The sequence below is a fragment of the Struthio camelus genome, chromosome 1, assembly GCF_040807025.1.
Source record: "Struthio camelus isolate bStrCam1 chromosome 1, bStrCam1.hap1, whole genome shotgun sequence".
NCBI classification, from domain to species: Eukaryota; Metazoa; Chordata; class Aves; order Struthioniformes; family Struthionidae; genus Struthio; species Struthio camelus.
Window position 1 is genome coordinate 35699690 of NC_090942.1, and position 22015 is coordinate 35721704.

The 22015-nt window shown below is 41.4% G+C and overlaps 1 long non-coding RNA gene across 3 annotated transcripts in view; it reads left to right on the forward strand.

Annotated features, from left to right (window-relative positions):
• The window catches only part of LOC138066248 (uncharacterized), a 62334-nt gene that overhangs the window by 33229 nt on the left and 7090 nt on the right, over positions 1-22015 (forward strand). For 2 of the 3 annotated variants that reach the window (XR_011139481.1, XR_011139482.1), the window contains exon 2: positions 18880-18986. This is a non-coding gene — a long non-coding RNA (uncharacterized lncRNA). Of the gene's footprint in view, positions 1-18879; positions 18987-19515; positions 19566-22015 lie in introns of those variants that run through there. The other variant, XR_011139483.1, reaches the window with a different exon arrangement.

Here is a 22015-nt window from a genome sequence, read left to right on the forward strand (position 1 = left end):
GAGTTGAGTTATTTAAGAGCAGCGCCCTTCCAGCAGCGCTCGAGATGTTACTGGCTAACAGAATGGGCATAGCTAGTTATAAAATACAGTGTTGATGGGACAAGTTCTTTGTTAGTATAAGTAAGCTAAACACTAGTCAGATCAACTCATCTCTGTCCGCATATACCGAGAGAATTCGACCCACGTATTTCATTCGTTGACCATTGCATGGTCACCTTCCCCATCCCGGATGCAGTCAGGCTGATAGTCTGTTTATAAAGGCACGCAGCGAAATGACTGTTGCATCCCTGCCAAGACTGTGCTCTTTCCTACTTGTGGTTATGTTTCAAATGCATTCTTGGGCTATTCCACCCAAGGATGAGGTTTAAGATGTGCTCGCTGAAAGCAATGGTCCTATGTTCCCCCCTCATGCTTTGTTTTGGCTTGTGTTTTCAGTTGGCTGGCTCTCCCTACTGATCACAGCTATTTATTAATTGCTTGGGTTTTCCTTCTGCCAGATCAGTTCTCGCCCACTGCAAGTACTGCTGCTGGTGCTGGGGAAGGCACGTGCAGCGCAGAGGGGCAGGAGAGCAGTGCTGCCCCTTTCTGTGGAGCCACGTCCCGAACCCACACCAGCTGCCCTCAAGCTGCTCCTCCACTGCCTTATGGGTGTACTTGAAAGATGACTTCCAAAAAGGGAAGGCTACAATAGTTTGTGCAGAACAAAGCTGCTGATTTGAAGGCAGGAAGAAGGTTATAGTCCAGAAATAGCCTTGCAACTGCTTTCCTGGGGAGCAGACAGTAGGTTCCTTCTCCTTATTCTCTTTGATTCTGGTGTTTCTCTACTAGATCAGTTGTTAACAAAACAGCCCCAAACAGCTGAAAACAATAATTAGTGCATTTCAACCAAGGATAATTAGAGAAAGAAATGAAAATTAAACTTGAACTGGGCAGTCAGTGTTCCCCTCAGTCCCTATGTTCCTTAAAAACCTTGCAACTCTAGGTCTTAAGGAACATTGCAGTTGAGTAAAAAGAAAAGAAGGATGGAAAAGAACAGATTCCTTTTAACACAAAACAAGCTAGGGAGCAAACAAGCAAAGCATATGGCAAGTAACGCCTTTAGTAACAACAAAACTTTCCTACCTGACAAATTTTGTGCATCATCAAGGTTGTTTATGGTTCATAACATTACTGAGAGGAATGCGCTTAACTGAAATGTGAATGTTGACTGTAATAGCAATGGAACAAACAAACAAAAAGTGGAATAAGATCTTTTTTAAAAGGAAAAAGCCTGATTAACATTGAGACAACTGGGCTATTGTCTAAACAGTGGTTTTAAACTTGATTTAGCTTGTAACAAAATGTAACAGTACCCACCACAACGCATATTATGTCTAACCCTTTCCCTTAGGCTGAAATGAAGGATTAGTTCATGCCTCTAACTTGTTCCAGTAGAAAAATAATGCTGTCTTTTATTACTTTAAAAGTATGTCTATAAGTTGATTGTATTATTTAGTAAGATGTATCAATATCTTTTGTACTCTGTCCCTGAAGCATTTTCTCCACCTTGGTGGAATTTGACCAACTAGCTCGCTAAATCAAAGGGATGAAGAATACAGCAATAAAAATCTGTTATGCATCACTTTCGATTATCACATTTAGTTTACATGTCACTTAGCTATATACATTTCATAAACCTAATTTCAAATTAAAACTGAGTGATTAAACCCAAACTTTTCAGGCATAATGTTCCTGTATTACTCTATTTTAACAATACTATTTTAAGGAAGCTGAAAAGTATTTGTAACTTCTCCTCAAGCTCTGAATCCAGTCTTCTTGTTTGAAAATTGGATTGGAACTTACTAAATATTTCTAACTAAACTAATGAAGAGTATTTTGTTTATTTGTGAAGTCATTTTATTCATTCTTTGTACATACTGGGGTAATTTAATTTATACTAGGGTACTTATATAGCTCAAGAATTGTCTGAATTTTTAGTTCAAATAATTATTCCTGAATTGAAAACAATGACTTGCTATTGGCTGATATTAACTATTTGCTGTTCTTGTTGTTTCTATGTTTGATGCTGCCCAGACTTTACAGCCATGCTCTGTGGCTTTGGCTACCTGGATGCTACTATCTGGGAACAGGCAAAATGAATACTTTGCAAATTGACTGTAGGCTGAGATTGTGTTATTTGCCTAATCTCAGACTTAAGAATAATCTAGTAACCTAATCATCTGTCCATGAACATTTTAAAAAATGTAAGTGGAAGAAAGGAGAAGGACTTTGCAATATGGAGCATTTCATTCCTCCATAGTTTTTTCTCATTTTTAGGACTCCTAGTATTAGATGTCAGTGAGATCTGTTGCTTCAGTTGTGTATTGCCATGTCTTTGTGTGTATGTATTAATTTTCAGTGAATCCTAAAAAACGCTTTCCCACATTGCCAGGAAAGAGGCTCTCTTAAGAGGCACTTATGAATTCTGAGTTGCTCAAGGAATATCAGTCTTCCCCAGCGCGTCGCTTGTGTTTTGTTCTTGCCCATAGCTTGTTGGCCTAGCAATGAAAGTTCAAATCTGGCTCTGACCTAAGTCATGCCTATTTATGGTAGAACCCAGGTTTACACTTTAAATGTAAATGAGTCCCATGATATGTAACAACAGTCATGGTGAAGTGTCTGAAAGCCTGTCTTGTTGTGAAACAACGTGTGCCCTTGAACAGAGTAATTTCTACCTGCCTTCTCATATAGGAAATCTATTTATTATGTAACTTTCAAATCCCATTCTAAAAGTAGACTCTCTTGGGAAAAATGCTTTAAGCATTTGGAGACTGAAACTTGCAGTAAGGTGTTGCTGTCCTGCCTGTGGTGCTTTGCTCATCAACTTCTTGTGAGGCACTTAAGGGTTAAGAGATGGGTTGACCTTAAGCTGCTCCCTAAGAGGCTAGAAGGTTTCTACATGTGTAACTTTTTTCTGGTGCTTTCCCCCCTTTTCCTCCTCAATACTCCTCCCTCCCAATTTATCCTTGTGTCCAGAAAAAGCTGGACTGAGATCAGCTCATTTGGCTACCAGCAGATGTCTGCTGCTAATGATTTTTTTGTTCTAAACTCACTTGGGCTGTATGTAAATCAGTAAACTAGAGATGAAATGACCCATATTATGTTTGTAGTCTCCTATGCCATCTGATCTCCATTTAAGAATTTAGTTTTAATTGTTCTTGTGTAGGCTGGTAGATATTCATCTATGATACGGGATAGGCAGTCCTTAATATTGTTTTGGATTGTGCGTTTTAATTTTTGCAGTCTTGGGCCCAGAGCATAGGATGCACATCAAATGCTAGATCCGACTTTCACTGAAGTCAACAGCAGCAAGGGCAGGATCTGCCTCTTATGTAAGATTTTATTAATCTAAAGAAATAATTGTTCATCCTCAATCTGTTTTGTCAGGTTTTAATATTATCTATCAAAAAAAAAAAAAAAGGAAAGAGAAACAAAGAACTGCCTCATATAGTAATGGCTTCTATCAAAGATGTATCACAAATTCAAATGAAGTGTTGCCTTGTAGAGTATCATTCTTGCTGGGACTCTTTGTTCCCAAACATTTACCATTTAAATCAGAAAATATCAACACATTGTATAATAATATGAACTTTCTTTTGAAGTACAGGCTTAAAAGATGAAGGCAAAGGAGAAAATGGTGTGTGTGTGTGTATATTTTTTCTTTTTTTCCTAAGCAGTGCACCGTATTGTGAGAAAACTACTGAACTTATTCTCTTCATTCAGTTGGAAAAGAATCACAAGTCTTTTATGTCAAAATGAAGTGCTTTCCAACTCAGCTATTCCTATTCTTCCGAGTTGCAGCTCAGGAAACTGAATAGGAGATTAACTAAGTGTCTAATTAAAGGAATGTCATTTGAAAACAGATTGCTGTGTTTAGAGCTGTGCAAGACCAGCTAAGAGATCATTTGAAAGCATGGAAATTGGAAAATGACAATCTATAGTCGTGGAAAATCCCATTGCTCAATATTTAATGTTTTGTGAAGGACGGAATTTTTTCTTGAAGAGATTGGTTGAATTTTTGACATTCTTGTATTATCTCATCCTTCTGGAGGAATGTAAACAGTGCTCATCTGTCAGTCTAGCTGTTGCAGCTGGATGACCTTTGGGACTCGGGCTTTTTTTTTAAATGAAGATGTATCCTGAATGTGGTGCGTGCAAAGTGGCAGCTCCAGATAATAAAATCTCCATTGTGACAGGTGAGGTATGACAGTGGCAACTTACTTTGTGTTGCCCCACTGTCTGTTGTGAGCTGTAGAGGAAATAATTCCAGGCTGGATACATAATCCCATTTGAGGCCTAATTTCCTGCTCCACTACAGTCACCTCTAAAGATGCCATTAACTAATAGTGAGTAAATCTGAAAGCTAAAACTGTGCTCCCCATTTTTCTTGCTTTCTGATAATTTCCCAGAAGTTCGAAAAATAAAAATAACGATTAGACAACATTCACTTTTCCTTGTCAACATTGTCTCTCTATGCCTATCTTGCAGGATATGATCATCTTTACAGCTATGAACGTTAGCTTGTGAATTGCATAGATATCACTCTTCTGCACATCTCCGGAGCTCTCCTCAACCATTCATTCCCATTCATTTCTTTTCTAAATACGACTGTACCACAAGCTGAAGTTTAGTGTAGATTTCTGAAGTTGGCTTAAAAAAACAACACTGGAGCAATAGAACTAACTATGCCTTTTTATTAAAACCTCTTAAATTGACCCTTTGTACGTCTTTTCTTAATCAAAATAGGGCACAGGGACTTGAACCCTGGATTCAGGACTAGGCTGCTGCCCTGTTCTCTGGACTTATCCTCTGCCTGAATATTGTATTACTTCTTTCCACACACCAGTCAAGCCCCAAAAGAGAGGATGGGGAAGGCTATCCCCAGCTATCTATCTCTTGCCTTTCACCAGATGGTTGGGACAGGGTGGGATAGGTGGGAGCGCTGGGTCCATGCCTGGAGGGGACGGGGAAGGCTGCCAGACTTGGTGTCCAGCTCTGTGTTTGCGGTTGCTGCATTTTGGGCTTGGCTCAGTCCTGTCTACAGGCAGAGTTTGGAGATGCTTGGAAAACGTGAACGAGCCTGAGCCTCATCTGGCAGATGGGAACCTGGCCTCCCGACAGACAGCTGAGGCAGCTGGGTGGAGATCCTATGGATCGCTTGCTTGAACGTGCATGCCCAAATTTCTCCTAAATTGCTCTATTTATTTATTTATTCATTCACATTAGGCCCTTTCTTTCTCTCTGCCTCCCTCTACATCCATTAAAGAATAATAATAACAATTGCCACCTCTCCAGGATGTTGTTTAATGAATACTTAAAGGCTTAGAAAACACCCACCTGTGATGACAGTGAGGGTTAGTAAGTATAGACATGATAAAGTTACCTAGTTGCTGTAGCTACTGATTCAAGAGAAGCAGACTGAAGCAAAAACTACAGTTGCCACCTTCTCTGGATGGACCTTTGTGCTGATGAGAATTCATGGAATAACAATTTTGCTCCAAGCATTCCCCTCTTTGCTTTCTCTCCCATATACAGCAATTATGAGCCACCATCTGCAAGTTTTGCCCTGTGAACCCACAGTAGATGAGATTCTTTTTGGATATTTGCTGTCTTTTCTAAGTAAAGTGAGATTTTCACCTTCTGCAAACATAGTGCCTTCAGAAAATTTGAAGTAAATTTACCAAAAAGTGAAATCCATGTGTGAAAATGCACCCTTGCACACAAGAATGAGGGTCGCTGTGGTGTATGCACTTAGCACTTACTGTATCACATCAAACCAGTCATTTATTTTTAAGTTAAAGAGCTTGTATATAAAGCGTTTTAAAAAAGCACAGTCCAATCATATGCCTGTTTTATTAACAAAAGGACTAATAGTACAAAATATTACAATGAAAGTGCTGACGAAACCTAAGCTCTAATCTGTGAATGTAGCATTATAATTTTACAAGAGTAGCTGTTCTTAATAAACATCAAAGTACATGTAATTACTATGTGACTTCAGTCCTTTTTTCCCACGATACTATAGTTAATCCTGACAACAGCCAACATTAAGTACAGTATTTTAACTCCCTTGATGATAAAGTTTAAAAATACCTTAAGTTCAGATTGTTCCGTTCTCCCATTATCCCCCTTATATTGGCTTGGGTGACCTTCACTCTTTTGCCTGGAGAGAGGGCATGGATGTGGTGGACACCGTCCTTTGAAGGCTGCTCTCTCTGTATTTTGGGAGATGGAGCTGGGGCAAGGGACAGCATGAAACATGTCCTGTTCTCTTATGGAAGGGTACCCCCATCTTTGAATATAAACTTAGATTGCATTAATATTTGGAGGTTCCCTTTATGACTCTCTGGGATTCATTTATCTTAAAGCAAAACAGAACCGGAACAATTTTAAGATTTGGAGGAAAGAATGCCGTCGCTTTAAAAAAAAAAAAAAAAGGCAGAATTTGTGTTTCTAGCCTTCATGTCGTTTAAAACAACGGTGGGCGTTCTCAGGCTGCAGCAGCTGAATGCATATTCTGCACTGCTGACTTGGAAGCTCGCAGCACAGCTGTGCAGCCTGCATCGGGCAAGAGGCTCACTGACAAGTACGTTGTGTACAAAGATTTCAGCACTTTTGCTGACACTTGCTGTCTTGCCTTCAGTGCTCTTTTTCACTCTGTTCTTGATTTCTTGAGGTGGTTTGAAGAGGCCACTGCAGTTTTCTGATAAAACTCCTTACAGCATGAGTCCTAATAAATCATATTACAGAGCATAGAAAATCTAATGAAAGAAATACTCATTGTAGTCTTTAGATCAAACAAATAGAAATATACTAATAGCAGCACTGTTGCTGTTCCATTTACCTGCTTTTTAATTTTATTTTCTCTCTTAATGGGCAGGTACTTCTGCTTTTTGTGCATACAAAAGTGTATTCAAAAGCCCTTTCTAGGAACAAATGATTACACATTGTACCTGTACTTCTTGAACTGAGAACATAGTGATTTTTGCCAGGCATGCTTTATAACTGTGCATTACTGCACATAAAGAAAGGTGCAAGCAAGATCCTTCTTGAATGACACATATGATTATTATTTTTTCCCAAGGGAAAGTGGTATTACAGCATCAGTATTATCCACTGGTAATGAGGTGCTCACAGATGAAAAGAGGAGGGGAAAGACAGATATAGCACGAGTGACTACCCTGTGGCAAGTCTTGCTTTAAAAATGTTTTCATAACACTTCAAAGACTCTGAGTGAGGGGATCATGTGGTAATACAGTCTAACTCTTGCTTTAAACAATGGGGATGGGGACTTCCACCCCCAATCCTGGATAACCCTGTTAATATTGCCAGTAGTTCCTTTGCTTGATGCCAAGTACGTGATTAAGACTCTGATTCAACAAATCAGAGGTGATCACTTAACCAGAAGGTATCATATTACAGATGAAAGGCTTCTGAAAGGGAGCTCTTGTTGCTTCTGTGGATCTGCTTTATTTTTCTTCCTTACCACAGTCTCTACCATCATTGTTCGTATCTGTAAAGTACTCCAGAAATAAAAGATCTGTGACAGTGGCTAAGCATTTTAATAGTGATGAATATTAGATGAAAGTATAGGGGAATACTATCAGCGAAATATGTTCTTTGCTTTTGGTCCTCACACGTTATGCTGTGAGGTTACACTTTTGTAATCGTTGAGATAAAGGATGCAGACAGAGACCCAGACCTTAATGTCTTTATGAGATGGCTTCCTTGGAGGCTTTGCATGTCTAAAGACTGTTGGGGTTTACTGATTTTCATAATATAGAAGCAATCCTCCCTTTTGGCTCCAGTAGAGTTTTAATATGGAAAGGATTCCTGAACAGTTTCCTTTGCTTGTAACAAATGCAGAAACACAATTCAGTGGTAAAGAGATGTAGTAAAGATTCATTAACCATGTTTTCATGCGACACCTTCAATGCGTACAAAGGAATCAGCTCTCTGAATGTGGGTGATATACCACATGTTTATAATCTGTCCCTTCACAGCTACAGGGAGGGTTCCCCAATTTGCCTTGGATATGAAAGTCCTCTCCTCACTTTTTAAAAATTCTTTTGAACAGGTGGTCACTTAATTTCAGTGACAAAAATGCTTCTTACACTGTGCATACGTTGTAATGATACCTTGATTAAATGGGCAGCCCCAAGGAACACAGAAAAGGGAGAACTGCACGGACAAAACACGGCGAAGGAGGGAATGCACATATGCTGTGCCATGGACAGGACAGAGCAAACTGATGTGCGTGGCACAGCTGACAGATCGAAGCAGGATTTATAGGTAGTGTCTCCCAGGACCCTGCCTGGGGCCGTTCAGCTGCGTTGCCCTATGCTGTGGGGTGAAGGCTGCACTCTTCAGATTTTTAAAGCCGAACGCTGTCAGCCAGCTCTAAATGTATTTATTTCCATGGTAATTCTGGCACATGAAAGTTCCCTGATCAAAGCATAAAATCTGTCTTCTACACTGATAGGGTGCAAGGAGTTTGTGGTTTAGTGAATGAGCTACTGCATTAGTAAAGGTTTTGAGCGTTTTTGCTACTGGCGTAGTGCAGGATCTCCACAACTTGTGAATCTGTGCTTGGAAGTGGTGGTCAGCAGCTGGGGGAGGCAATATATTTAGCTGGAAGAGGATCTCTTGTTTGGTGAGTTGAAAGGCAAAATGCCCTGCGTTGCTCAGCCTGCGCGGGAGCAGCGGATGCCCCTGTTGATCTGGGCACAGCAGCAAGAGCAGCAGAGCTGAGCTGAGCAGCTCTGCTGCACTCCCACCTCCTGATGCAACCTGTTATCAGCCTTGGTGGGGCTGGACCTGTGCTCCAGACCCCCCGGGAGATGAGCCCTGTGTTGGCCGAGATATCTGAGGAAGAATTCAGATGCCTCACTCAGTCCCTAAAAATATAACCGTGCCTCTAGTCCTCGTGCAGAGGTTGAAAACAGCAGAGAAGGGGTGATCGCTGCAGCACGGTGACAGACGCCTGCTGCAAGCCGACGCGGGTGGGAGCGCGTCTGTTCAGCAGCTGCCCGTGTGTGCTGGTGGTGCCGGGATGGCCGGAGCATCTGGGTGCAGCTCCTCACTCGCTGAGGCTGGCTCTGCCCGCAGAGCAGCCAAGTGGGGAGAGCCTGTTGGAAATCTCTGTTCCCTGTTCAGCATGGTCATGTTTATTTTAGGAAAAATGAAAGCGCTTACAAAAATGTGAAGACTGAAGGTTTTGTCTAGTGTGCTTGTTGGGTTGTGCATCTATTGGATGGAGGAGTTGCTAATGAACCAATGTATTTGGGAGAGGTGGACGCAAAGGACCAAAGTAATAGCGTTAAAGCGGGCAGGGGGCTGCTGGGTGTGAATCAGTGCCCAGCTACTGAGGGAAAAATCATATTTTACTGGGAGCGTACTGGAGGGACACGTATAGGATATGAGGTGATCCTTCTGTTGTACCCTGTGCTGGAGAAATGTATTTTTAAATTTAAACCACTTTATTTTAAGAAATATGTGGATTGATTGGAGATTACGGTTTCCCAGATCGTGAGAATGATCAGAGGTCTACCTAAATTATGAGGAAAGATGGAGGATCACCGTTGTTCGCTTTTCTCTGAAGAGTGAAGGGAAACGTGATGATAATCTTGAAAGCAGTACAACGTTACTGCAGAACCAAACCGAATATGGTATTATCCCTGTCCACAGTGGCTAGGACAAGAATTAATGGCTTTGCATTTCAGAAGAAAAAGTTTAGGCAAAAAATTTCATCAACAAAAGGAATTAGGAAATACTTTCTCAGAGAAGGATAGTGAAATGTGGGGAGGGATTGCCTGAAGATTGTGAAACCAACACTGAAGCCTTTAAAAACAGGTCTGACAAATATCTGTCAGGCATGATGTGCAGTCAATCTTCCTTAAAGCACAGGGATGGACTACCTGATTTCTCAGGCCTATTCTGGCCTTTTCCTATGATTTATATATTGTCTATTTTAGCTGTTAGTGTAAAAGCTTTATCCTTCAAATTGATTTTTCTTTTTCCCTTATTTTTTCTTTAATTCGGCCTTGTTCTTGATATGATTTTTATGACATTTCTCCTCTTGTTTATCTCTGTGAAATGATAAGCCATTTCCATAAAGTGCTCTATCAAGCAAAATTATCTCTGCTGTTTGAGAAGATAAAATTGGTTCTTATCATGAAGAGAATGCACACGCACAGTATACAGTCCATCCTGATCAGCCACTTATATTATAGATCCACTTCAGCTTCTGTAAACAGGCTAGAAATGTTAAGGATACCAACGGACCCATTCTAGATTTTTCTGGGTGCCAATGGGCCCAGCGTGTGGCCATTTCAGTGTACAGGTGTTCAGAGGTGATTTGGCTGCCTTGATCATACTGAGCAGTAACTTCTCTCTACCAGCCACGAGCACTTGCAGACTGATGATATTATGGGTGTGAGTAATGAAGTCAGTTTTGCAGTTTATTTTTGGGATGATTATGAATTATAGGATCTATCACATTATCCAGAAGACTTACCTTAATCATTTTTTGCGTCAGTGTTTATTGCTCTCTACCTTTCAGTGTGCCGAGCTGTCTGATGCATTTTGCATTGGTGATGCTTTTGTAGTCAGCACACGTATGGATTGCAGTTAGTTTTAATAGAAAGGATTTTCCTCTCCCTCTCATCTTTCCCCAGATTTAGCAAGTAGCCAGCCACCAACGCAAAGCTTTTCTTCTCAGAAATGATAAATGTCTGACTTCTCAGCTTTGCTCGCCCACAGATTTGACTCGCAGCTTTCAGCAAATTGTCTCTTCCTACGGGTCGATGACTCTTACACCCAAGTGGAACAGATGCTACTTGCTTATGTTTCAGCTGTGCCAGGTAAATATATTTGCATGTTATATTTTGCATATAGCCTAGTATAGCAACTGTAACTAAATCCTGCCCGAAGTCAACGAAAAGGCCAAACGATCCAGGGACAGTGGTAAGAGTAAAGCCAAGGTGCACTTCCAGGAGAAGCAACTCGAGTCCTTCACTGCATTGAGATCCAGAACAACCTCCTTTCTGAAGGGTAGATTTTATATCTTTACACTTGCTAGGTATTTCCTCACTTACTTCAGAAACCTCAGTTGAAGCAGCATCTTTGTTCCTCTTTTCCCTTTCCTTTCCACTTTCTTAGATGTTCTTGGACCTTGTTTCTTCTTAGAACCCTCTGCTACACAGATGTGCACTGCTTGAGGACAGAGATAGCCCGTGTGTTCAAGTAACCATCTAAATATTATTGATCAATGCAGAATTTTCAAGTATAGCAAAGGGGTTGAAGTGATGAGCGTTCCAACCATTAGTGAGAGCCGTTTTTTGTTACTCTATATACTCTATCAGCCAAGCTTTGCTCAGTTTATTTATTCAGATGCTCCCCTTAAAGTCCCATTTGATCCAATGTAAAGACTTCACATGATTCAATAGGACAGCAAGTGGGATGTATTGAAATGTGTGCAACTGTATATCAGTCTTTCTATATCTTTAACAGAAAGTTCAGTTCCAGAAAAGTCAGGTTTTTTAAAGATCCAGGAAATGTCTCTACAGTGGATCAGTGTATGTGCTTGAAGAAATCTCTCTGATGTAGGAGTGTCTGTGAGATTCTCAGCAACTGTGAGTGCTACCCAAGATGATTTTAGAGGGACCAGAATCAGGCTAAAACTGATTTTAAGGGTTTTAAAGGTTTAAAGGTCTAGCTCTTTAACTTAGATTCAGCTTTTTTACGATCTGATTTTTTTCAGTAAGTGCGCTGGTGGGATTTCTCAAACTGAAATACAATAAGAGTCTGTCACTGAAATATTTATCCATGCCACACTCTGAAGTCACTTGTTAAAAGAGTGTGGGTAGTCATGTATAGTATATAAAAATAGCAGCTGGGTCCTCTTTCCCCTCATGAGCAGCTAGTGCCAGACTGTTGCATTCCTGCCCTGCATGCCTGAGATGCAGAGTGAGTTACATTAGAAGAAATTGCGTGGAAATAGTCTGCATGGTTTTAAAAGCTTATACAAATGCAATAAAATACTCTGCAATACTCTGTAACTTTTGTCCACTCACTGTGATGAAATCTGGCTTCTCGGTGGCTCCTTAGGGTGCTGTCCCGGGCGTCAGTCAGGTACTTTTGCTACCTTTGGGATAAACATTCACCTGATGTAGCCTCTAGTGATATTTGGAAATGACACTGCCCTTCCTTTTACATTTCAGTCCTTTAGGAGGTGGTGAGAAGCACTAGCAAACCTAACAGACAGCAAAAGCTTTGCACGGTTGTTTTTTATCCGTTGTTGTCCATTTTCCTGCTGTTGCTCTGCTCGGGGTTTAAGCAAGGGCCTTTTGCAGGCAGAGGGCAAAGTAGACTTACTTAAGCACCTCCTGTCCCAAGAGGTCAGCTTGCCCTTGGGGGGCCCTGGGAATCTGTCTGAATAGGCCAAGCTTTCCCCTTTTGCTTCACTGAGCCCCTGATTTGGGAAGCTATTGAAAATAGCTGAGAGGAGCAAGTATTTCTGTTCCTGCTGCTTTCATAAGTTTTTGCTTCCTCTGTGATCTCCATGCATCTCCCCCCCCGCCCCGCCCTTGCCCTCTCTGTTGGAGAATGCTGGTTTGGCCAAGGAGGACCATGCCTCTGACACACCTTATTTCCCTCCATTCGCCCCATATTTCCCAACCATTGTGTTGTATAAGATCATTGCATTTCAGTGGAATTGCACTTGAGTGGGAAGATCTGTATTGCTACCTGCATTCTACTGCTCTTGGGGGGTTTAGCCCAACGGGGAGGTTAAAAGAAGAGAAGGCAAAGGTATGCATATTCAAAATGGAGCTGGCAGTGTGTTAAAAAAGACAAAGAGATCATAAACTGTCATCACACAGCATCTATCTGATTGTGCTGAGAGGTTTATCTCAATGGCAAACAACCTTTTCTTTAATCATGAATATGTTAGCAGAAGACTCTCTGTTTCTTGGCTATTTAAAATTGCCAAAACTCTAGGTTTAAATCTAGTTTCTCTGCCAGTTCATGTTTTTTTTTTCAGATCCCCATATTATCAAACAACGTCTTCACAACTTCATCAATACTGATGTTCTTACAGTTTCTTTACCCAGCTAGAAAATAAGAAGCTATTCTTCCCCCTTCCCCCCCTTCCACCAGCTGAAAGCACGGTAAAATTTCATTACTGCCTCAAAAGGCTTTTGGACTATTTACCATTTTTATTTTTGTTTCTGTGTTCAGAAGCATGGATGTAAAATATCCCAAACTGAGTATTCTAGCAGGCTTCCCAGTGGAAGAGAGATACTCTTCCAGTCTTCTTCTCCATAGAGATATGCTCAGGAGTGAGGTGCCGCTGGTGGCTGGCTGCTCTGTAAGCCGTGGATAAACCATCACCTACTGATGGACAGAGGAATGGTCCAAGCTGGAGCCCTGGAAAGCTTTCTGTTAGCATCTCCTAGCCAGTGAGTGAAAAGGTGGACCTGCAGATAACACCTGCTCCTGTTATCATGTGACAGGCTATGCAAAATAAGGTTAAAAAAAAAAAAGTTGGCCTTTCAAATTTGGAAATAATAAAAGTCAGTGGTCTCTCCTATAAAGAAAAGACAGAAAATCGGTACCAAATACATGTTGGGTGAGGGGGCTCCTTGGTCCAAATAATGTCTGGAACATTTGGGCGAGAGACAGGGAAGAGAAAGGAGGAAGGAACTTTGATGTAATAGGAAACTTCTGAATTTATCAAGTTGGGTGCTCTTCACAGCTCTGGAGCTGAGGTCTTAAATATAGTCTGTGCTATTCTTAGAGTATGTAGCAGAACAATGGTTCCATTTGAATAAGCTCTTTCATAGCTTGCCAATATAAAGAAGGCTGTGCAAAACAATATGATCATGTAACTGAACACTGTAAATAGATATTTTGACCCAAAAGATAATTTCACATTAGCTCTCTTTCCTGCCACATCCAAACTTTGTAGATTTAATAGAATGAGAGAGACTTTGTTCATTTTTCTGGGTTTGTAAGTGTTCATCTTATAGTTGATTTGTGAAATCAACTGATTCCATGGGAAATTGATGGGAGCCTTTTTTCTATTCACTGAAGTAGACGCTAGGCTTAACTTTGTCTTTGCTGGTTTGACCTTAACGTATAGTTACGAAATTCTACGAAATCCAAACCTCAGATGTGAAGAAGGCCTTTTACTTTCTCTGATGCTACCACAGCTTTCCCTATTAATTAGGATTAACTGGGATTATTAAAATTGGTTCTGTGCAATGCAATAGAACTGGTGGTTCAGGCTTGAGTCAGGCAGGCATAGTATGCAGTTGGATTTTGAATGGCCACTGCAAAAGGAGCAAGCTAATGTGACAACAATAGCTGGCTGGCACAAGCCGTGAAGTGTCCCATCTTGCACTGTATTAAGCTAACTGCTTTCTGCCCTGTCTACTGTGGGATATGAGCAGTATTGCACTGAGGAGGTATTTTTTTGGTAGTTCTCCTCCTCACGGAGCCAGCTGTCATCCAGTGCAACAGCCTCTTTAAGGTATTGCCAACAGCAGGCTGTTTCAGGGTAGACATCTCAGTCAACTCTTTCTCGCTTTCCTCCGGAGCAATGCAAAAATGGCAGCAATCTGCATCTAATCACAACGTTGTCAGTGGCTGCGTTGTCATGCCATGACCCTCTACGTTGGAAGCAGGCCCTGCTCTTCATGTGGACCATGCATGGCAGCTTATAGCTAATGCAGAGAAGGAGCTGATGGGGGGACTGGGGCAAGGGGCCTTGAGCAGCAGGTTACTACTGCGAGGAGTATCGTGAAGCCTCCTAGTAGTCAAAGTTGTCAAGGTGGGGCCGACCCGGTGCCTGAGAGCCAGGCAGGAAAGGAATGGGCTGGCCGAGGGCCCAGGGTTTAGCTATGCACCCAGAAAAGAAGATCCCAGAGGGGAAAATAAAACTGGAGAATGCCTGAAGTAGGAAATGATCTGCGAAGCGGGTGTTTTTATTTGAGCTGGTGGCAGCTTGTTGGACTTCTTGATCCTGGGATCCTTGCAGGAGCAGGTAGGACCAGAGGAGGGCCCTGCAGCCGCTGTTGGCCTTAGGTAAAGGGGAAATCCTTGCCGGGGAATGCCAAAATATGTACTCCCATTTAGGATGCTGCTAGGTAAACTTTTGTGCCATTCCTTGAGCACCCTTATCAAAGGTCTGACCTGACCTGTGGCATGTAGTTAACCCATTAGGATCGTCATGGCAATTTTGATCTAGCTCCATGAACTCGCATGAGATGAATGTATTTGTGTCACGGGCATTTTTTCTTCTGGCTTTAAGATATTGTTGCGTCGCTTAAAAAGAAATCGAGAACATGCAAGTAAAGCATTCATTTTTAAAGCATTACCATACTGAATCTGAAGTGCAGGGAACCTAAGAAATTATTAGGAGGATCGGCCTACAGCCGTTTTAACTTGGCCATTTTTCCATGCAGTGCAACACATACCTTTAGCACCACAGCTTCTGTTGAATTTCGTTTTATTTCCCTGCTGTAATGCTAAGATGTGGGCAGAGTTGCAGGTTTATGTTAGATCAAGCTGCATGGTAGAGGAGTTGCTGTGGATTTGTCAATAAGGAATGATAACTACCTCCTGGATGAGGTGAGCACTCAGGGCCGTGTCTGGAGAGAGGCTCTTTTTCCCTGCGTTCAGTTTTGCTGTGGTGTTGGAATTCATAATAAACGTGGTGGTGGTTTCTCTCCTTTCTCTGATGACTGAAACTGTGCATTTTTAACAGCACAGATGATAGCAACAGAAAATGTGTGTGTAGAGGGCTAAGCTGGGAATGGGAAGCAGAAGTCTGAGCTGCCTGACTTCTGTGTGTCTGGATTCTCAGCTGGAAAGCTGCCTTGCGTCTGTTTGATTTGCATTGATATACTGTTACATCATATATATGATACAATAGATTAAAAAAGCCATGTGGCTCTTGTCAAGAAAAAGTGAACAACTATGCACTTCTAGTAATTATTACCATATGGCACTTGTGCTGTTTCTACATATATAGTTGAGAGTTGAGTCACTTATATCCCACTGAAATGCCTGTTTTTCTTTTTTCTTTTTTTTTTTTTGATCTGAGAGAACAGTTGAAACAACATATTTATTTCTATAATAATGCCTTTTTTCATTTCGAGTCCTTACATCTGTTCTGTAGCCACATCCTATATGCACAGAAAATCTTTGTGTAAGAAAGTGAGCTTCAGATGTGATTCCTTAATGTAATTTAAACAAATTTTAGCAAATGGATTAAGCAAATCATTTTCCTTCTAAATTATTTTAAAATATTTGCAGTGGCGATAACACAAAACAGAGGCAGAAATAAACTTCCATGCAAGGTAATTTGACGTAGCAAGTTGAGCTAGTTGTCACTTATCACACTGATCTTACGTATCAAATCTTTTCTGAGTAAATTCACATAACACCAGAGTATGAATGGTCATATTTAATCTTGTCAGTGACATTTTAAATGCTATACAATTTGAACTAACCTTTTTTAAAGCTCTGCTTCTTTAGCTCATGCTGTTATTGTCTGCTGCAGTTGTTGACTCAGTAGATTTTCAGATGTGGTCTGGGAATGAGTTCTTTTGGACATTCACATTATCATCTTACAATATACACCACAGATTATTTATACTGGGGGTTAATTACATCATCTGGATGGAATTCTTTTTCCATTGTGCCTACAAGTTTGTACTTTAAAATACTATTTTCTCTTATGGAAATTCAGAATAAAATTGCATTAATTCTTAAGGAGCTGAGTTCTGCACCGTGATTTTTGATACATGGGTTTAAACGAACACTCTTGGTTGTATTAATTAACTGGGAATCCTTATTACAGGATGAAGAAGATCACTTCTGAACTGTGATGAAACATGGAATCTATCCAGCTAAATGTAGCAGATAAATAAATAGTATTAAGCTTTCTCCAAGGGGCAGAGTTGCTAAGTAAAACATATCCGTGTTTAGTATATTCTTAACTCTTCCCTTCTCCCAAGTATTTCTATTTAAGTTTACAGTAAAATCTTTAAAAGTTTGTCTGGACCAGCTACTGAAATAGGTAATCTCCGTCAAATGAAAAACAACCGGAAGACAGAACTTCATTGTGTGAATGTTAATTTTTTTGTTTGGCTGTCAACACATAAATGTGAAGAAAATGGAGGGATTAGCTCAAAAAAACATTTTTTGTCATGGTTTATTGATGAATTTAAGACCTAAAAGTTCATTTTGGGTCAAACAAACATTTCATTTTTTCTCTGAAACAAAGCACTTCATTGAGTTGCAAGAAAAGCTAAAGAAATGAAGGGTTAGATTCACAACATGGAGGATGTGAATCCTTCCCTTCCCCCTTGCTGCTTTTGCCCGACAGCCGTGAGGTTATGGCACTTTTCAGGATGTGGAAGCCTCTGGTTGAATTGCCTCATTTAACTAACTGAGCTGTTTTGAATTAACATCTTCCATCTCCCAGGAGAGTTCCCTGGCCATAGATATTCTCATATTCTTGGGGTGGGCCACTCTCACTGTCTAGTTGGTTTTGTGTGGGGGAAAAAAAAAAACATCTAGAGGACAGTATTAGTGACCGAGCTGTTCTGAGCAGGAGCAGCATCCCATCTTCCAGGGCAGATCCTCACCTCTCAACTTGAAGGGCAAATTTCTCCTCTCTGGTTTAATGCATGTGTGCCCAGAGAGCTGAACAGCCTCACAGCTTCATGGATCTGGCTCAGCTATGTGTTTTTCTTGAACTGTTTGGTGAACTTAATCAAATTTAGGTTTTGATTCATGAGAAACTATATTCTTGAGTAAGAAAGCTCTGTGTGAGAAACTCGCAAGTTTTACTGAAGCTCAATTTCCACGCTTCCTTTTTTTTCTTTTTCAAAGCAATTCTTGTTGAATACACTTTAGATATTAAAAATAAGAAAACTCTTTTCCTCCTCTTCATCCCAACTGAAAAACAATACAGGAACTTTATTTTTTCCTCCCGTCTTATAAATAAAACAATCCCTTCCCTCAGAAGGCCTTGCAGGAGAGCCACTCCGGGGCCCCGTCTACACGGCACAATGAGACCTCTGAACTAGTGCCAGCCCAGTTTGCTTTGAAACTGGAAGCAGCAGAGCTATGTCAGCCCAGGAAAGCCCAGCAGAGTATTCCTGAGCGGTGTGGCACTGTGCCATGAAGATAAGTCTTTTTTGATGTTACTCCCATATCAAGGCGGCCAGTGCATCTTCTGCAACAGTGGGAGGCCATGTCTACACTGCCCTTTCCCTTTTGCAGGAGAGAAGAGTCCCCTTTTCGTGAAATCTTTCTTTGGCCAAGTGAGTGTCTTTGTTCTGAAGCTTGTGACATGAGAAACCGTAGGGGTTTTTGCGTAACACATCACTTCAGTTTGTGCAGTGTCAAGTAGCCTCAAAAGAGACGATTTTAGCTGAGGGCTAGTTACTTACAAATGGCATCTCTAGAAGCCCAGAAATGTTGTTGGACTCTGCAGCTAATATTGGTCTTCAAAAGCCATTTGTAAAGACAATGCTTAGCTCTTTCTGGAGACTTAATTATAGGTATAAAAACATGATACAATTTAAGTAAGTTGAGGAGAGAGTCTGCCCTTACATGGCAATCCTTATAGGAAGCAGCTGCGCTCTGAGGCATTCAGGCTGATGCACACGTATTTAAAAATGCTCCCTATTGGACATATTTTTCACTGGACAATAACGGCCTAGAGGTCTTGTAGAAGAAAGGTAATTTTTGCATCACTTTTATGTATTTCCTCACAAAAATCTGGGATGAATTGGAAACAAATTAAACGTATTTGTTTTATAGGCCTTGTAAAGCTTTCCTGGTGGACTCCCTGTTGTGCTATTGAAAACTGGGGCAAGGAAGAGGAAGGATTTGTCAAGATGAAAAAAAAGAAGTCACGAAGTGCACATGTATGTATGTATGTATGTATATGTGTGTGCACACAGAGCAAAAGAAAAGGGGGGACTACAGAGCTGTTAATGTTTTAATAACGAACTGACAATTGCCAAGGCCTGATCTTTACTCTCGTGCCACGTTTAGCTACAAAGCGTAAATGGTCAAAAGCGGGTACTCAGTGAAGTCCTACCTAGGTATTTTCTGGGGTGGCATCATAATTCCAGTCCCATATGATGCAGCACATCAAACTATCATTAGAAAAACCCATTCCAAATTAACTGTTACACAGGAGTTGTTTCAGATGACTAACCAGAGGTATGGGGATGTCTGATGCAGAAGGAGACTGAAAACAAAGTGGGCTTTGGGTCAAATTTAAAGCTGGCAAGTGTGGGGTCTCTAATCGAAAAAGAGTGCATTCAAATCGGTATTGAAGAACCATATTTTTTCCCTTTGTCAATCTATCTGGAGGCTACTTTCCTGCATTCAACACCAAACCCTGTAATAGTGTGGGGGCCCAGCCCCCCTTTCTCTTTCTCTGTATAGGATGTATAAGAGAACTCTTTCCTGGACTGGGGTGAATATGGGTGAGGAAGGTAAGTACTCAATGTATTCTGCAGAAAAAGCTGTCTTTAGGATCTGATCTTTATTTTTAATCTAGGAATGAGGTGGAAGTTCGTGGAAATCTACCAGTCTCTTACAGGTGGCTGAAAATATTTGACTCTGTTGTTTTAATAATAGGCAAACATTTACACTTCTTAAAAATCGGTTCTAAAATGCTAGCTGATTCCCTAGAGCCATTCAGCAATTTACTGACAAGATCTGCCTGGGATGTGGGATTTTCTCCATGAAAACAACCTTTTCCCTTCTTCAGGAGGTAGAAATTCTCCACAGATGCCAGCCACCACCGTGGTCCAGGGTGCATGAAGGGGAAGCAACTCCAGCTAAAACAAATACCTACCTTGCCCAGAAGGTGTATTTTCCTAACAAGTTATGAGACTGTAAAGACTGGTTTTTAATTTTAGAGAGGGAATCATGCCTGCCGAGCAGTGGTAGCACTTACATGGAACGACTTCTCCATGTTGCCTACACCACCCCCTGCCGTACTCGGCCAGTCGGTTGTTTTGTGGCAGCCCAGGCTACTGGTGGTGCGCTGCTTCTGAGACCATGTGTGGGTGTTTGGGGAATGTAGTTTGTGCTACTCAGTGCAATGCTGATGGTTAACCAGATTGCCATCCTCCCAGGTTACTAATAAAGGATATCCTACCCCCTCCCCCTATTTGACTGGTGCTGTCAAGACCTGCCTGGGTGATTCAGCTGGTCCTTTATTGGTGAAGTGAACCTCAGTCAGCTTCTTTGTTCAGACTCTATACGCTTTCTAGACCCCAAATAGGGGACTAACATATTTTACTGACCAAATCAAAGCAGATTAGAAAAAAAGAGTTGTGTATGTTTTAGAGATATCTTATCATTGAGACTTCAAAATATGAGTTCTGTTTAAAGCTTTTCCTCACCCCGTGGTTTAGGTTCATTAGTTGCTAGACGTCTGTAGTCTCCCCTACAGTTTTAGTATAGGTTAAGAAAGAAAGCAGGATCTTTGTTGCATTATTAATGTGCCTAGATTGTGCAATGATTGCCAGTGTATTTTTCTTATTCTAACTGTGTATCAACTTGGGACGAACGCTTCATAGTCGTTGAGCCACCTGTACAATCGCAAAGTACCAGCTGAATCTGTCAGTGGCACAAAGAGAAAATGAAAAGACTTCAATGAACTAAACGACGTCCCTGAAGCACCTGAAGATGTTGATTTGGATTACCTTTTGCTATGACCTTCAATATGAAAAATTTCTAAGCTTTTTATCTACTGCAGTATCAATCTAACAAGGCTGCCAGCAGATTGTGTGAAAATGAGTTGTAGTGATTTCATTCTGCTCGTGTGCTACAAGGCTTGCCATACACAGCGGGGTGCTGTAACATAGTGCAAGTGATCCGTCGGTTTGTGTTCCCCTGGCCCATTATGCAGAAAATAGGCATGGCTGTAGACTAGAGCTCGGATGCATGGCTCACAGCTTAGCCTGCGGTTCTTTACCTTAGTTCACCCCTGCTATTTTAGTGGCCGCTGACATGTGAAGAGTTGCACTGTTGCGAGTGTTGGGCGCTCTTAGGTTCCTGAGAGAAATATTATAGGGAATAATTCCCCCAGTGTAGGCAAGAGTAAACATGTATTTGTTTTGTTTTCTCCCTTTTTGGAGACATCTGGATTTCCTCACCTTCCAAGCTACTGACTGAGGTCAGCTTAGGGATCACTGTGTGGCCGCAGCCTCATGGTCTGGTGTAAGTGCTAGCTTTCCCCAAAGGCTGTGGTTCTGTTCCCTACTCCCAGATGAAATTATTTCAGTCTCCCCTGTATAGGTATTGCTGCCTATGTGGCCAGCTAAATTGGTAACCTATCTTTTTACTGGGTTAGGAAACCAACAAACAGAGAACTGATGATGAGACTGCATGAAAAGGGTGGCTCTTCTCCTGGCTGCATGCCCCCACTGCTTCCCTCCTTCCTTCAGGCATCTTCGGGCAGCTGAACTTTCAGGAAACTAACACAACCATAACAACAAAACCTAAGTGATTTTAATTTTCTTACGGTTTAGTTCTCCCCTATTTTGCAGGCTAGATGAGCAACAAAGCCAGTGTAAGAGGTAGGACAAGGACTTTCCCTTTTGGCATCAGCTCAACTGTACTTTGCTCAGCTGTGACAAGAAGCAGAAATCCAACTCTCTAGCAGGCACTGGCTGACATTTAATATCTAGTGGTATGTTAGGGATTTGTGATTTATGTTTACTAGAATGGGTTAAAATACACTTCCTCAGGCACACACCTGAGCTCAAGCCCACATTGCTTTGCGGTAGTACTGGCATGGCTGCAATGCGTGACCTGTCCTGCCACCGGACAATGACACCCAGCAGCAGGTCAGAGCCAGAGAGCTGGAGGGGAAACTTCTCAAGGTGTCATAGCTAGATTTGCAAGAGCTCGTCTCTCAAAACCCTTCCTG